This window comes from Protopterus annectens, chromosome 5.part0 (genome assembly GCF_019279795.1).
Source record: "Protopterus annectens isolate FY-2018-M chromosome 5.part0, PAN1.0, whole genome shotgun sequence".
Lineage (NCBI taxonomy): Eukaryota > Metazoa > Chordata > Ceratodontiformes > Protopteridae > Protopterus > Protopterus annectens.
The window spans coordinates 1,826,503,534-1,826,520,867 of NC_056735.1; the positions used below are offsets into that span (position 1 = coordinate 1,826,503,534).

The 17,334-nt window shown below is 41.8% G+C and overlaps 1 protein-coding gene and 1 pseudogene across 3 annotated transcripts in view; one reads left to right on the forward strand and one right to left on the reverse strand.

Annotated features, from left to right (window-relative positions):
- Positions 1 to 17,334, reverse strand: part of LHFPL6 (LHFPL tetraspan subfamily member 6) — an 832,205-nt gene that overhangs the window by 156,143 nt on the left and 658,728 nt on the right. The window lies entirely within an intron of this gene.
- LOC122802001 lies at positions 7,333 to 8,124 on the forward strand (annotated as a pseudogene).

Consider the following 17,334-nt stretch of genomic DNA (forward strand, 5'->3'; position numbering starts at 1 on the left):
ACATCCCTCCCACCCCCCCAACAAAGGTAACCACCATGAAAAACTTCTCCAAAGCTAACTTTGGGCTCCTAAAAACAGAGGTGGCTAACATCACGGCACCCATGCAAATGGAGAATAGTTGCATGACTGCCAAATCATACACCAATGCACTGTACGAACGCATACACAAATGCATGGATCTCGCCATACCCAATAGAACTAAGATGCTCTCCTCAAAAAAAAGGAAGCCAATTTAGTGGTCCCCTGCCATAAACAAACTCTACAACAGAAGGAGGAAACTGATGCGGAATAAGGTGAAGTCCCAAGACTGGAAAAACTCCCTTATCAGCCACGATGAAAGGTTGAGATCCCTCATTAAATCCTCTAAAGCTAGCTATGAAAACAGAATTGCAGCAGATAGCAAAGACAACCACAAGGCCTTCTATAGTTATGTAAAGAATCTCCATGGCAATAACCAGATTTGCTCTGAGCTACTGCACAATGGTACCTCCTATACCATGCCAACAGATACTGCAAATATACTGGTGGACAGATTCAGTGATAACTTTACCCCCCCCCCCCAAAAGGACCAATCACGATGCCAGTAGATTGCCAGTCATAGAGTATTACTGCTGCACAGGTTAAAACAGCACTGTCCAAGGCCAAGAATACAGCAGCTATGGAACCTGACACTATCCCTGGCTGTGTTCTACATGAACTACAGAGTGAACTGGCACCTCACCTGTGTGCCCTGTTCAGTCACAGCCTCACCTCAGCTTTGTCCCTACTGGATGGCGCACTGCTACAGTCATCCCTCTTCATAAAGGAGGAGCGACTACAGACCCTGGGAACTATCACCCCATTAGCCTGATGAGTCTGATATGCAAAGCTATTGATCACATCACCATGGACCTAATAAACAAGGATATAGGGAATCTCCAAACTCTGGATCCTACACAGTTTGGTTTTGTGAAGGGTAGATCATGACTGGTCAATTTGGTCGACTTCTTTGAGTCAGTCACCAGAGCTGTGGATGAAGTTAAGGTGGTTCATACAGCCTAACTTGATCTGGCCAAGGCCTTTGATACCATTCCCCACTCAGAAATCATAGAAAAACTTAGTAAGCTAGGCATCAACCCCTACATCACTAGGTGGGATGCAAACTGGCTCACAGATAGAACCCACAGTGTGAAAGTAGCTGACTCAAAGTCAGACTGCCAACCGGTCACGAGTCGAGTCCCACAGTGTTCTGTCCTGGGTCCTCTCCTGTTTGGTATCTACTTCTCTGAAGTCCAGGCCAACACGAAGGGACTCTGGCTGACAAAGTTCACAGATGATTGCAAGTTGGGAGCTATTATTAACTCCCCAAGTGATGTTGACATCCTACAGAAAGGACTCAATAAGACCAAAGACTGGTGTCAGAACCATGGCCTTAAGCTCAATGCCAAAAAATGTGTCTTCACCCCCTTTGAGAAAAACACAGTTCCCTTGAATTACCACATTGATGGTAGTCTACTGAACACAGAAGGTGTTATAAGAGATCTGGGAACACAAGTTGACAGCAACCTCTCTTTTGACCACCATGTTGCCACTGTGGTCAGAAAGTCCTTCTATGTGGCACATCTCAATACTAAGAGTTTTGCATCCAGGAAGAAAGAGGTCATTGTCTCCCTCTACTCTTCCCTCATTAGGCCAATCATCGAGTACAATGCCCCATTTGGCATGTACCTCACTAGACACCTGCAACAACTGGAGAGGCCACAAAAGTACCTCACAAAGAGGATCCTAGGTCTTAAACACTTGTCCTATATGACAGACTCAAAAACCTCCAACTATTCTCTGTCTCATATCACCTACTTAGAAGCGATCTCTGCTTGACTTACAAAGACATGTCTGACCCAGCTCTGTTAGAAATGCTACATCTAAAGAAATCCCAATCCCTCCACACCACACGCTCCAGAGACCTCAACCTCATTACCACAATCAACAGAACATGCTGGAGGGACAGGTTCATAACCCAGAGACTGCCCATGCTATGGAACAGACTTCCCATACATGTCAAGCAGAGCACCTCACTGGCCCTTTTCGAAAAATCTTGATGAGTGGATGGGAAATAGAAAATTCACCCTGGGGATCACTCCAGTAGCTCTACTCGACAGAGGCACTAAGAACTAAGGTTGGGTGGCATGATGCCAGGGTAATCCTATGGGCTAGGCTTGTAAAGGTTCCAGGGCCATTAGCCTGGTACACACCTATGAACCTTTTATGTGTCCTTGTAATGTGACATGTCCATATCATACCCACCCTCTTCTTCTTTGTTCACAGTTTAACAAGATAGTAGACTTTTTAGATGCTCAAGCTGAGGAATGTTACTTCTAGACAGATTCAGGGCATCAGGCCACGTGACAAGTCACTGAAAGGAAAACCAGAGAAAAAAACATGCAATGTGGACAACTGACCAAAGAAAATAATAGAACCTTTCCAAACACACAGAAGACATGGAAGAGTGGGGTGACACCAAGGCAGGTGACATTTCAAGGTAAGCCAAGTTTGAAGGGGCATTATATAAGGAAGGGATCACTATGTATCCATCCATATTCAATATCAGTTTTTTTTTTCCAATTTAGGGTCACATAGGGCAAGAATCAGTCCTAAATGAGATAGTAGTCACTGCAGGACACATGCACACTGCCTATATATGTTTATGACCAGTCTGAGAGCACTGTCTATTCACCTGCCTCCACATCATTGTGATGTGGAACAAGAATGGTCCCCCAAGCAAAAACTTATTTGGACTGGAGTCTCCATATAGAAAGCACCACATCCAAGATGTGAAATGAAGAGCCATATGCTGCAAGGTAGGAATGCCATCTATTGCACCACTATAACTTAGGAAGAATAATCTATATGGGAGCCACTCTGGATAAGAAGTTTCCACTATAGCCTTTGACCTGAAATGCAACTAAAATAAATGCTTGTATAAAACCAGAACAGTTATTTAGCACTTTTGGAACTCAGACAGTTAAGTGTTACAAAACCCTTGCTTTATTCTACACACATGGCATTCTTTGGATACTAAACTATGACATCCTGTGGGAATGAAAACTGATCACATTTTCCAAAAAAAAAAAAAAAAGTTGCAAAACACAGGAATGCATGTACAAAGATGTTTACCAAGTTGTTGAGCAATGCAGACATTCCCTACAGGTGGAAGTGAGAACAAGCAAAGAACATTGAGGAGCAAAGGTAAAGTTCTTACATGCACAGCCAGATCACATAATTCCCTTCCAACCACAGTGTTCTAGATCAGCACAAAGGAATTCACTGAGGAAATGATACAAATAGGTAGGTGATGACCAAAACAGGGCACCCCTCTGAATCTCCAGCAGCAGGAATAACAAGAGAGTTCCCCTTGTCATCTCTTGAATACAGAAGCCCTCACCTTAAACGGACTGATGAGGCTGCTGGTTAAACGGCCATCTATATGCACTAATATTAAAGTTCTCTAGTGACGTCATCTTAACCCACCTTTTGTACCATGTAATGTCTATAGTGGTATAATTCACTTCTCCACATAGTATTCTGAGTTTATGTGGCTCATTTTTAATAGAACTCATGGTAAATACTGTATTTGCTACACCAATGTCACACAGACTTTCAGTGATTTTTATCCTGGCTGATTTTCCCATAGGGATAGCATGATAAGGCCTCACTGACCTTATCAGATGCACCATTGCATATCCCCAGGGCATGTCCATTAACGGCTATAAATGCATCCCTATGCTATCCTTATGGTGAGATCACCGAGTGATAAAGAAAATTTATGTGAGTGTTTCCATAATAAAAAGTTATATGAAGCTTCTTAATGAGAAATGGACCACGTAAATTAGGAATAAGAGCGGTGAAAATGTACTATGGCAGTTAAGCTATCACAAGCCGAAAGGCATACAAGACTGTCAAGAAAATATGAAGTATTCAGAAACATTTCAAAATTATTGACGCAGCTTAGTGTGCAGTATTGGGGAGTATATTTCAAAAGCATCAGAACAGGTACAGCAAAACAATATGTTGCCCTGATTACTGCAGGTTTGTGATGACTATAGAGGCAAACATCAAAGTTAGCGCAAAGGATTAGGGCTATGAGCTGTTCTTGTAGTTATATTACAGAGTCTGATTCCCTCAACTTCTATTTGCCACCTGTGTGACTCTGAGCAAGTCACATGACCAGCTATAGTGCTCTCAGGTCACATCCAGTGGGCTTACTTGGTTAACAAGCAAACAAAATAAATAGCAACTATTACCATGTGCCAGACAACAGTGACACGCTACACATTTTTGTTCTGCTTCTAATATCTCTTGCAGCCAGCTGCAGATAACTTTGCGACAATCTCATTTGTTAAAATAAAATTAAGATTTAAGACATTTTCTGGGCTTTTACTTTTAGTAAAATAAATGCCTGTGTTCCAAAGAAGGGAATATAATAGCTGTGCAACAGATTCAGCCATGCTGACAGAGCCTTTGGAACACTGCATTTCCCTGGTGAGGTCAGAAGAGGCCAGAATTCTTTTTCAGAACTCTGCTTATTAACCTGTTTTCTCTGCACTGGACCCCTGCTGCTTAATTCAGTGTAAGAAAAAAATCAAGTTCAAGTGTAAGTGGACCATGACAGAAAGGCTCTCTTTCTGGCCCTGTCACTCTCCTGTGATGCTTTGTCAAACTAAGAAAATATTATGCAGGGCCCTGCTGGGATCCTAGCTGGCTGAATAGAAGCATGGCTGTCTACGTTTTGCATAAATGGCAAAGAAATCACTGAAGCTCTGCATCCGCCTTAGCCCTTTGTCTTCCAAGTTTCATCTTCACAAGACTTCATGCCAAGCCACTTAAAGCAACAATATTTCTTACTAGGGAAAAATGAGCTTTGCAATCTAACAGCAAACTTTCTTTTAACTTGCTTGGATAGAGAAGAATTTCAGTTATTATGAAACATCCACTGCAGAAATTAAAGATGTTAATCAATATATCTTCTTCAGCTTTGAAAATCACTGCTCAGTAAAAATCAGCAAAAAGGAAGAAAACTGAAATCAGAAGATGTGTGAATCTGTACGAAAAGTGATACATGACAAACAATTCTGTCCAGTAATACCATTAAAGAGAAGAAATGCCAGCCTGCTCACAGAGCAAATGCATTTTATCCACATTACAGTGTGAGGAGTGGTTATATAAACTGGGTTACACAGAAAGAGGTGTCAACAAAACTTGAAGCTCTGAAAGTGAACCTGCAGTGAATTCAAAAGGTGCACGTCAACATACTCAGAAAGCCAATGGGATACTCACTGCCCAGTTGGCAGCTCTATTCAGTTTACTACTGTGGCATGGAGTTATACCAAGAGAAGTTCACAGGGCTAATACAATATCACTGTGTACCTATGACAGAGCCAACACAGTCTGACAATGGTGGTATGAAAAATTAAGTAGCAGAAAATCGTGGTAAGGCACAGGAATTAAATGAGAATGATAACACTTACTTGCCATTATGGTAGCTAACGCTAAACATTGGCTGAGGTATTTGCCAAATCAAGGAAAAGTGCTGGAAGATAGCCAAAAAAAAAAAAAAAACAAACAAGGGATAGGAAGGTGATAATTCTACCTCTCATCCTTCAAGCATTAAAAAAGTGATAGCATAGGGTCAGAAAAGGAGTAGCTACTTATTTTTTTACAACAACGTGTTTACTAGACCTTATACACTTAGTTTAGGGAATATATGTAATAAAGTATGTACCCATAAACAGGACAGGAACATCATGACTCTAGGGGAGGCAAGGTAAACATGAGGGCCACAATTATAGCTCTGTGGATACATCACAGCAGCTGACAGCTACGGTGATAATGAACAGGGCAACTTGTGGAGAGGTTGTGGCATGCGCACTCATATTGCTGCAAAGGATTCAAAAATTGCCAAAAACAAAACCCAAAAGGAGTCAATAAATGCAATACCTAATGGGGTAGAACAGGGATATCTGCTTTTGACAAGAACGTGGGTGGTACAGCTGACAGTTGCTGGAAGACCAGGTGCATTTTTTTTTATGGACAACACAGAAATCTGTAACATGGTGAACATGACAGAAATTATCAGCAATCAAACAATAAGGTGTGATGTATGCGTGGCATGTTTTAAAACTTGTCCAGTGACACTTGTAAACTGTGTCTTACTACCTGTAGGGATACGGTGAAATCTGTACCACACACAAATTAAAGTATCTTATTCCACATCTGAAACAAACATCTGTATTTCTTCTGTAAATTTCAACCTAAATAATTCAGGTAACAGGAGCATATTAGAATTTAGTAATTTGATGTAAAATAATCCTTCTCCCAAAGCAGAAACATGATTTGGAGTAAAGATGCAACTATAACAACAAAATAGTTCACCAACTATCACACGCATTAGACATTATTACGTTATGATTTGTGCAGTGAAGACAGTTAAAATGCACAACTCATGACTTCTAAAATTTAAGTATATGCAAAGAGAGACAGTAAAAGTATACACACCAAAAGAGATGAAAGTTTAGCATGAAATTCCAACACATGGCAAACTATTACTGTGTCTTCTGACAGTTTTACTAACTTCCTGACAGGGAAACCTCATTTGAAAGCCAGTTAATATGCTAACAGGAGATGAAAGGGTTCTAGAAAAGATGTGATGCATTGTCAAATAATGTAAAGAGGCAGGAAATGGCACTAAATTTACACTCTTTTGTTTAAAGGATTAGTGTGCGTGTCTACAGAAATTGCTGTTTGTGGTGGGAGGTGCTTCAGAGAGCAAGGCTAATGTGAAAACCTGATAAGAAAAATCAAGTGAAAAGAGTAAAGAAAACCTATACAGACAGAAAACACACGGGAGGTAGTCGCGGCGGGGCAGACAGGCTTGGGAGAAATACAGACAAGGTCGTGACGGTCAGCTGCGGTTTACATTTTGCATTTAAGTTGTGCCAGCATTCATTAGTTACAGTTCGTCTCCTCCTGGGTTTTGCCAACTCTCGAAGCTTGTCATCTTCCTCCACCTGGTCACAGGATATAATCAACCACATTAACGAAATAAATATTACATGGAAGGCTGGACAAAACTTTGACAATGTGGATCAGAGTTATTTGAAGCGTCTGTGTGGTACAACTCTGCATGGCCCAAAATTGCCTTTAAAGACTTCCTATTCTGAAAAAGTGAAGTTTCCTGATAACTTTGATTCACGAACTCAGTGGCCCAATTGTCCAACAATCCAAGAGATCAGGGATCTTGTGGCTCATGTTGGGCATCTGGTGCCGTAGAGTCCATGTCTGACCGTGTCTGGGGCAATGCAAAATGTGGAGGTATCTGCTAAAGACCTGCTTTCATGCTGCGGCTTTGTGTGTGTACTGGGATGCAATGGTGGTTATCCATCAGGAGAGTGGCAGTACTGGATTGAAAGTGGCTTGGAGTCTGGGGGGGGGGGGGCTGTATGGTTCTGGCATAGGTTGCAGGCCATATACTATTCCTCCCTGTGAACATCACATGAATGGCTCACGGCCACCATGTTGTGGAGAAGGAGGTGACACATCAACCTGTGTGAAAAAGTGTGATGCTGATTATACTCCTTCATATGAAAAGGACAAGATTTATGGTGAATCTGCCTATAATGTCCCTTCCTCTCCCAAAAGCATAATGGAAGAAATTTATAAGAATGGACCCATGGAGGGGGCCTTCACTGTGTATGAGGATTACTGCTGTATAATTCAGGTGTGTACCAGCATCACACTGGAGAAGCAGTTGGGGGTCATGCTATTAAGATCTTGGGCTGGGCCATAGAAAACAACACTCCTTACTGGCTGGCTGCTAACTCATGGAATACAGACTGAGGTGATAATGGCTACTTCAAAATCCTCCGTGGGCAGGATCATTGTGGTATTGAGTCTGAGATTCAGGCTGGAATTCAAAAAAATCAGCAGAGCTTTCTAACAGCGTCCTCTTTTGAAAAGTACAAAAAGTGTTTTGCAGCAACACTGTCAGAGAGAGAAAACATTGCTGAACATCACTGCTTTTACTTTAAATTTAAGGACATACTTTTTAACTGTTATAATGAAAGCCAGTTCCAAATCATGCTTGTCTAAGTGCAATTAGGCTTTATGTTTTTAATTGTATTAGTTTTAGCCTTGTGTTTACATGAGACTGCTTATAAGAATGATACATTTTATAACTGACCATAAATTTTTTTAATCAGCACATTCTAACTGGGAAACTTCTTTGCTCTAACTTGCAAGTAAACTGTATTGTGTATTGCAGTCAAAAAGGCAGGGGGGGGGGTGCAGTAACTGACTTTAGTCCTGCTTATGACAAGTGCCGGCTGTCCTATTAGCAGTCTTGCTGATATCGGAATACTACAGATTCAGACATTCTTAGGACATGGCATCATTTAATTCAGGAAATGTTTAAAGGGTGGCACGATGCCAGGGTAATCCTGTGGGCTAGGCTTGTAAAGGCTCCAGGGCCATTAACCTAGTACACACCTTTGAACCTATGGATAAATAATTTCAAAAATGTCCTAAAACAATGCTTTAAAAACAAAAGGCTCTGCTCTGAGACTTCTGAAGTCCAGACTACCCTAGCCCATACATACATACCTCTCAAATCTGGACAAAGCCTAAAATAATGGGGGGGGGCTCACAAATAGGGGCAGATTTTAAATATTGCTCTAATAAACTTAGAAAGCTGTTTGAATAACAGGATTTGTGTTAGCATGTATTTTCTGAGGGATATGAAGTCTAAAACTCAAATATGTCATTATTTGGTCATTATTTAATGATTTCAGTACTCCATAATTTGCCAGAAAAACACAAATTTTATGAGGAACAAACCAAATATTTTACACAAAATTCTGGACATTCTGCAAAAATTTGTATAGTTGAGAGGTATGCATACATACCATTAACCCTATATACCTCAGCAAATTCTCAGATGTAAATGCCCTACTGTTCTCCATCCCTTTGCCCTTATTACCACTACTACTGCCTCGTCTTACCCTTGACAAGTCTTCTGTCCAGTAAAAGTCCATCTCATGGTCAGTACCTTCTACATCTACCTTAGCTGCACTACAACTTTCTTTTTCTCTATATTATCTAACAAATATACACTCTACTCACCTTTTCTCAATTGTTGTTTTCTACTGTTATTACCTCCTCTTTGCTTTTTACTCATTTCTTCTGCACCTCCATTTTCTTATTTCTCCTGCCCATATATGTAAAATTGTAATTTGACATTTTAAACCTCACTATACATGCCAATTGTCTTGTACTAAAATGCAATGCCTTTACATTTTACATATTCCAGATTTTCTCTAGTATAGCTGCTTTTGGTTATTTTATGCCCACATTGTAACTTCAAGCATTATATTTTTTTCTCTTCTTCTTCTTTCGGCTGCTCCCATTAGGGGTTGCCACAGCAGATCATCTGTTTCCATTTTTTCCTGTCCTCTGCATCTTGCTCTGTCATACCAACCGCCTGCATGTCCTTTCTCACCACATCCATAAACCTTATCTTAGGCCTCCCTCTTTTCCTGTTACCTGGCAGCTTCATCCTCAGCATCTTTTTCCCATCCCTCCTCAGCACATGTCCAAACCAACGCAATCTTGCCTCTCTGGCTTTGTCTCTAAACCTTCCAACCTAGGCTGACCCTCTAATATACTTATTCCTAATCCTGTCCATCCTCATCACACCCAGTGCAAATCTTAACATCTTCAACTCTGCCACGTCAAGCTCTGACTCCTGCCTTTTTGTGAATGCCACTGTCTCCAACCCATATAACATAGCTGGTCTCACTACCCTCTTGCAGACCTTCCCTTTCACTCTTACTGGTACTCGTCTGTCACAAATCACTCCTGACACTCTTCTCCACCCACTCCATCCTGCCTGTACTCTCTTCTTCACCTCTCTTCCACACTCACCATTACTCTGAACTGTTGATCCCAAGTTCTTAAACTCATCCACCTTCCCCACCTCTACTCCCTGTATCCTCACCATTCCTCTATCCTCTCTCTCATTCACACACATATATTCTGTCTTAGTCCTGCTGACCTTCATTCCTCTTCTCTCTAGAGCATATCTCTACCTCTCCAGGGTCTCCTCCACCTGTTCCCTACTCTCACTACAGATCACAATGTCATCTGTAAACATCATAGTCCACGGGGACTCCTGTCTGATCTCGTCTGTCAACCTGTCCATCACCATAGCAAATAAGAAAGGGCTCAGAGCTGATCCTTGATATAATCCCACCTCCACCTTAAACGCATCCGTCACTCCCACAGTCCTCACCGCTGTCACACTACCCTTGTACATATCCTGTACCACTCTTACATACTTCTCTGACACTCCCGACTTCCTCATACAATACTAAAACTCCTCTCTAGGCACCCTGTCATATGCTTTCTCTAAATCCACAAAGACACAGTGCAACTCCTTCTGACCTTCTCTGTACTTCTCCATCAACACTCTCAGAGCAAACATCGCATCTGTAGTGCTCTTTCCTGGCATGAAACCATACTGTTGATCACTAATCATCACCTCCCTTCTTAACCTAGCTTCCACTACTCTTTCCCATAACTTCATGCTGTGACTGATCAGTTTAATCCATTTTTTCCATCCCACGTACAATATTGCCTGTTCTGTAACTGGAGCTTTTCTTCCCAGGCCTCCAGTGAAAGGGGGTTATTACAGCCAATCTGGATCACCACGGTCAACAAAAGCAGTAACTAAACAAATAAATCTGCAGTCATGAAGTTTATAAAGCTACCTTTAATTTTGTTGGACTCTCCAATCCACAATGAACTACAACCAGAGGCCATTCATTTATTCATTCAGTCACACTCCTAATATCCAATCACTCCCGTATTCAATGGGCACAATGAGCACAAGGCAGAGAAATTAATTATGGAAAGGACACCAGTCTATTGCAGGCCACATGCGCATGCATGCAAACACACACACACACACACACACACACACACACACACACACACACACACACACACACACACACACGCGCGCGTGTGCACGCATGCACGCACACAAAACACAGAGACACATGCACACTCTCACACAGGCAATTCTGAGCACTGCCAGTTCAACTATGAGATGTCTTTGTCAGGTAGGATGAAACTGGAGCACCCATGAAAAATCCATGTGGCCTGAGGTATGACAAGCAACCTCTGCAAAGAAAGCCAGTTGGTAACTGAAGTTGAACTCCACGCAATTTGGGGCAGGAATGCTACCTGCTGCACCACTGGGCCATTCAGATGCTTATTTTCAAAGAGTTGGCCAGTTCTAGACATGCGACCCTTTCTCCTCCATCATTTGTGAACATTAGGTCCAAGACTCCTCTTTGACAACTAGCATCCATTACTAGATGTCTGATGCTTGTCCCTTGCACAGCATTTCTGGCACTATCTGTCTGATACCTGCAGATTCCGGGCATTAGTAATTATCCTGTTCACCAGTCTGAGTACAGGCAACAAAAACCTGTATTAACATCACCCCATCCACAACACTTTGACCTTCTCAGCCATGTCCTGCAATACTTTCACCTTTTAACCATGTTAACGAAGGATATCCACTTGGTGAAGAAGAGTTCTACACAGGCCCTATGCAGACTGTGCAGCCATCTTCAGTCTCCATGGTGACCTATAGTGTTTCTCTCTTTTTTATTTACTCATGTTCTCTACTGCTTTGCCTTGCATTACATAGAGGGCTACACCTGCTCTTATTTACACCAGGTATCAACAGTCTAGTACACTAGCAGCTCATCAGGTTTATGCATGTACTGTGCTTCTGTTACAATATCAAGGTACTACATTTCCTTCAAAGCCACTACTTTAGGTTACTTTTTCCCAGCATTTTGCACACTTATACCAGTTCCCTTCCATTTTTCCTTTCCCTTGTCCCATGCTGACTCATCCAAGTATACATACTTTGTTTTATTTTTCATTTGGTGTTGACATTATTACAGATAACACCATTAGCAACTCTGATGGAGTGAAAAGACCACTGGCCAGATTCAATAAAGCTTACACTAAGTGTACACAATATGCAAGAACACCCCTACCACATTTATTCTGCTTTCTAGTCACTCAGGAAAGATTACACTAAGTACACAATGTAGTCTACACTTTGTGGTAACCTTTATGAATCCCTGCCCATACTTAATGCTGCAAGAAAATCAGTAGGAAAACTAAAATTAGGAAGAAGAAGGTGTGAGTTATGTCTGTGTTGCCGGTTCACTCAGAATGGTGTACACTTAGTGTAGGCATTATTGAATCCCAGGGCACAGTTTCCCTTATTTTTCTCATTACCTTGGCTAGGTTAAATGAATGTTACTGAAATATTAAAGTCAGCTGGCTAATATGCTAGCATCACATGTGAAGCCACAATCTCTAATAAGGATAGTAATTATCCATCACATGTTGATTCACAATCTCTAATGAGGACATTCATTTTTATTCATTAATGGGCAGTACTTCTTAGAAGGTTAATGAATGAACAACCTACCCTAGATTCCTCCCAGATCCCTAAAATTCTACCTGAATTACTCTGACACCTTTTCCAGCCAAGTAATATATCCTTACACGGACAGTGCCATTCCACATTTACCTTGTGCAGTTGCTGCTCCAACAGTTATGAAGATTTTGTCCCCTTGTCCCTCCCTGAATAGCACCAGGAAGACATATTAATGTCCTCTGGCCTCATCTTAATCTCCTATAATCTTAAGGGTGGAACTCCTCCACAGAATTTTTTTTCCTGCAAAGTGCTGTTACATCCTTCTATGGATTATCTACTTGACAGTTCTAAACATCTGTCTCAGGTTCCACTTTTGAGGCCTTTACAGAGATACTGATCTGTTTGAAGATCGCATAAAAAGTATAGAGTTCTACGTCTGTACAAAGCTATTAGTTTCAGAGGAGGTCTTTACCTCTTTATAAATAAAACACAGACCTATCTTATTACTGTTAAAGTGGCATGCATTATAAAGCACTTTGTTCTCTAAGTGTTATCAAGAGTCATTCTCTGGCTTAGCACACTGATATGCATGGTAACAGCATGCTTGGAGAGCAAATCTTTTGAAATTTGGCCCCTGGTGTTATCCTGCTTATAGACAGGCTTACAGTGGACTGAGCTGCACTGAAAGTACGTCTTCTGTGAATCTGTCACTTCTAGGAATACTAGTAAGAAATATAACTTTCCCATATAGCACCATGCCTCCTGCACCAGACACTGTGCTATAACAAGCTCTGACATTATTATGTCTCTTGCTGATTCACCAGGATTCACTATTTGTAGTACATTAAGATCAGCAGTGTAGGGCCATGTACAAAATAAAGTTTACAGTTGTTTGTCAATAAGTTTTGTTTGATGACAGCTCCATTCCCACTGCTTGCTTTACAAAGGACCACTAAACTATCTGCACTATACATAGCTTAAATAACAGTCAAAAGTTATTTAGAGTGTATACAACAAGAGCTGATAGTCCTTCCTGTTTACGACGTAACTGTGCATCATTTCCTAACCACTAAAGTTCCAGTCTACCAACAATCCATTAATACCTGCTGTAGGTTGTAAGAAAATATAGCAGGTTACTCTATCGTTGTCTCCTTGCAGCCATATTGGGATGGTGCTATCCATTATGAGGGACATCATAATGCCCCTCCCGCCCCTCTAGTCACTAGCAGACAAATAACTATACACAACAACTAGGGATTTTTGCGGAAAAACTGATCCCCAGAATGCCAGACTGAGATGTAATGTAACAAAAGGTTGGATTACAGATGTGAGCAAAGCAGTTACATCACCTTGTGTGGGTCCTAACCTGCAGTACTTGCAACGCTCATAGTACCTATCAAATGTAAACTGAAACGAGAAACAGTAATACAGAAAATAATACTGAAGGCTTATATTACAAAAGTAATACATGCCCAGGAAAGACTGAGAAGCAATTGTCAATTATTTTCTCATTCTTTCCCATCCCTCTTCCTGTTATATTCTAAATAATAAAGTCAGTCAGTTATGGACTCAATGTGGGAATCTTGCACTAAGTCCCTTATGCCACTTTGCATGACAGGGTAGTACCAGTGCAGCGGCAGCAGACCCAACTGGAGCAACTTGACATAAGGGATTTACTCCATTATGTGTGATACAATACAGTGTAATGAAGAAGACACAAACAGGGAGCTCATAATGCTACACTTCTACAAAGGCACGATTCATACAAGAACAGGACCATGATGTGCCGGCCAGCTGCAAGCAGTTTGTTTATGATGGGTGACCCAGTATACTGCTCCACACACTTCGACAGCCACACTGCTGGGGCACAGCTCTAACAATATTTTGTGTAGGACAACAGCCAGCCATGCTTTCTGGTGTTTCCTGCTACCTGTTCCACTCTCTGCGCAAATGCTCACCAACCTACGCGCGACCTACTGATGGGTTACTCCAGGTGACACAAGGTACACGGCAGTACAATAATCTTGTAGCATGCAAGTCGGTGCACAAAACCCTACATTTACGAATCACTGTGGTATGCTTCATGTATATGATGCACATCAGAGAAATCTATCTGAGTGCCACTGCTGCTACACAAAGGGTGGTAGTAGGGGGTCCATGCACAGTAAGCATTCCCATGACTATAAAAGAGGTGGCAACCGTGGACAATGAGTAAAGGTGGTAAAACATGTGTGACTGGCCAAGAACCATTGTCTATATAACCAGGTTAGTGGAGTGTCACTAAAAATGGGTCAGACATGTAACAGCATGATAAAATGAGCTGCCATCTAACTGTAGAAGATATGACAGAATACACCTAAACAATGGGTCAGACATCTAACTATGGGAGGCACCACAGTGCTCCTGGACAAACAAGATGTTATAGGGTTACAATGGACGGAACGACAGGTGTTGAAAATTTGCAAGATGTCTGTGAATAAAGGGGAGTGGGATGGGGGATTCTGACTCTAATCATTACTGCACTTTACATGTGGGATAGAGGAATGTACTACTGGTACATAGGTGTCATCAGTATGTAGTCTCATTGGTGAAGCTGGCTTGAAAGCACAAGTGAATTCACCACTATTATACCAGAAAAGTAATAATACATAGGTTCATAGGTTTTTACTGGGCTAACAACCACAAAGGCCTTTTTAAGCCTAGCCATGCATCCCAAATCTCTGACGAGTTCTGATACCCTTGATAAGTGTAAGCATGGGCTTGGAAGATGAACCATTTACAGGTTACCTGTTTACATCAGTGACATAGGTGCCAAACCAGGGATGAATTTCCGGTTTCCCATCCAATTGTCCAAGTTGCACTTGAATTGGATTAGGGAAGAACTCTGTTTCACATGGATGGGGAGCCTGTCCCATAGACGGAGTAGTCTCTGGGATACATATCTATCTCTTCAGCAGGTCCTACTTATATCACAGGCAAGGTTTAAGTCTTTAGAATGGGTAATTCTGGTACTGTTTGTTTTGTAGATATGCAGGAGGTCCATCAGAGTGGGGTCTGACAATGCCTTGTATGCCAGGCATAGCTCTCCCCTCAAAAGCCTGTGGGAGACAGAATACAGGGATAGGGCCTTGAGGCGGTCTGCATAGGAGATATTACTTATGCCCTTTATTCTTTTAGTGAGGAACCTCTGTGGACTTTCCAGTTGTTGGATATAACTGGTTAGGTACATACCAAATGGGGCATTGTACTCAATGATGGGTCTGATGAATGCCGAATACAGTGGAACAATGACTTCCTTGGAATTAGATGCCATACCTTTGTTTATAAGTTGTGCAACACAGAATGGTTTCCTCACCACTGTAGACACGTGATGATCAAAGGCTAGATTACTATCTATGTGTGTCCTCAAGTCCCTGACTACTGGGTCAATTCTAAGGGGTGTGCTGTCAATATGATAGTTACCAGGGATGGATGACTTCCCAAAGGATACTGTTATGCATTTCTTGACATTTAGTTTTAGTCCATGACTCTGACACCAGTTATTTGTCTGTGTCAGCCCCTCCTGGAGAACATTTGTGTCAGGGTGAGATTCAGTGACAGCTCCTAATTTGCAATCATCTGCAAATTTAGTCAGCCAGAGACCACTGACGTTGGCCTTGACTTCTGAGAAGGAAATGCCAAAAAGGAGCAGTCCAAGGACTGATGCCTGAGGGACTTCACTTGTGACTGACCTCTTTGTAGAGATAGACTCCCCAATTCTAACTTCCTGGGTCCTATCTGTGAGCCACTAGGCTATCCACCAGGTGACATATAGGTTTGTACCTATCCTGTTGGGTTTGCCAAAAATGCCCGAGTGGGGTATTGTGTCAAATGCCTTGGCCAGGTCAAGGTAGGCAGTGTGAACGATTTTGCCCTCATCAATTGCTTTGGTGACCTTCTCAAAGAAGTCCAGGTTGAGTAGGCATGATCTGCCACTTACAAATCCAAACTGGGTTGGATCCAGTGTCTAGAGGTTTACTATATCTCTTTTGATAACTCCATGACAATTCTTTCCATGGCTTTACATATAAGACTAGTGAGACTTATGGGTCTGTAGATGGCCCACCTTTGTGCAGAGGAATGACTGCTGCCTTTCTCCATTCATGAGGCATGAAGCCTGTTTGGAGGATACAGTTAAATAGTAATTCCTGAGGCCCTGATAGGTCAAGTTTTATGTTATTTAGAAGTCATCCTGAGATATAGCCTGGGCCCACTGATGCAGTGTTCTTGATCTTAGAGAGAGCATTAAGGACCTGTTCCCTAGTGAAAGTAGGGGGAGTTATATTTGATGATATTTCCTGAAGGAAGGTTGAGGGGGAGAGAGGAGTAAATTTGGAGCTGAATTTATCAGCCAGGAGATTTGCTATACCTTCTGGCTCATTATAGGTGGCACCATTTGCAATGAGCTCTGCACACAATTATGTATTGCATTTGAGGTTGTGGACATAGCTAAAGAATGCTTTGTGGTCATCCTTGGCCTTTGGAGGCCAAACTTACCTCAAACTTGACTTTTGTATACTTTGTTTGTCCTCTGGGTTATTTGTTTAGTTTAATGAGAGTGCTTTTATCCTGCTGGGTGCTAGACCTCCTAATTTTTGCCATGATTTTCTTCCTCCTGTTATACATCCGATTGATTTTGTCATTCTACCAGGGTGGCTTGTTTTTTGAGTTAGTTCTGTACTTCTTCCTGGTCGGTACAGCTGCCTCTATGCAGCTATTAACATGTTTGCACAGGGTTTCTGTTAACATTTCTGCATAGGCAGAAGTGTTCTCAGGGTTTATAGGGGCTTGAAATT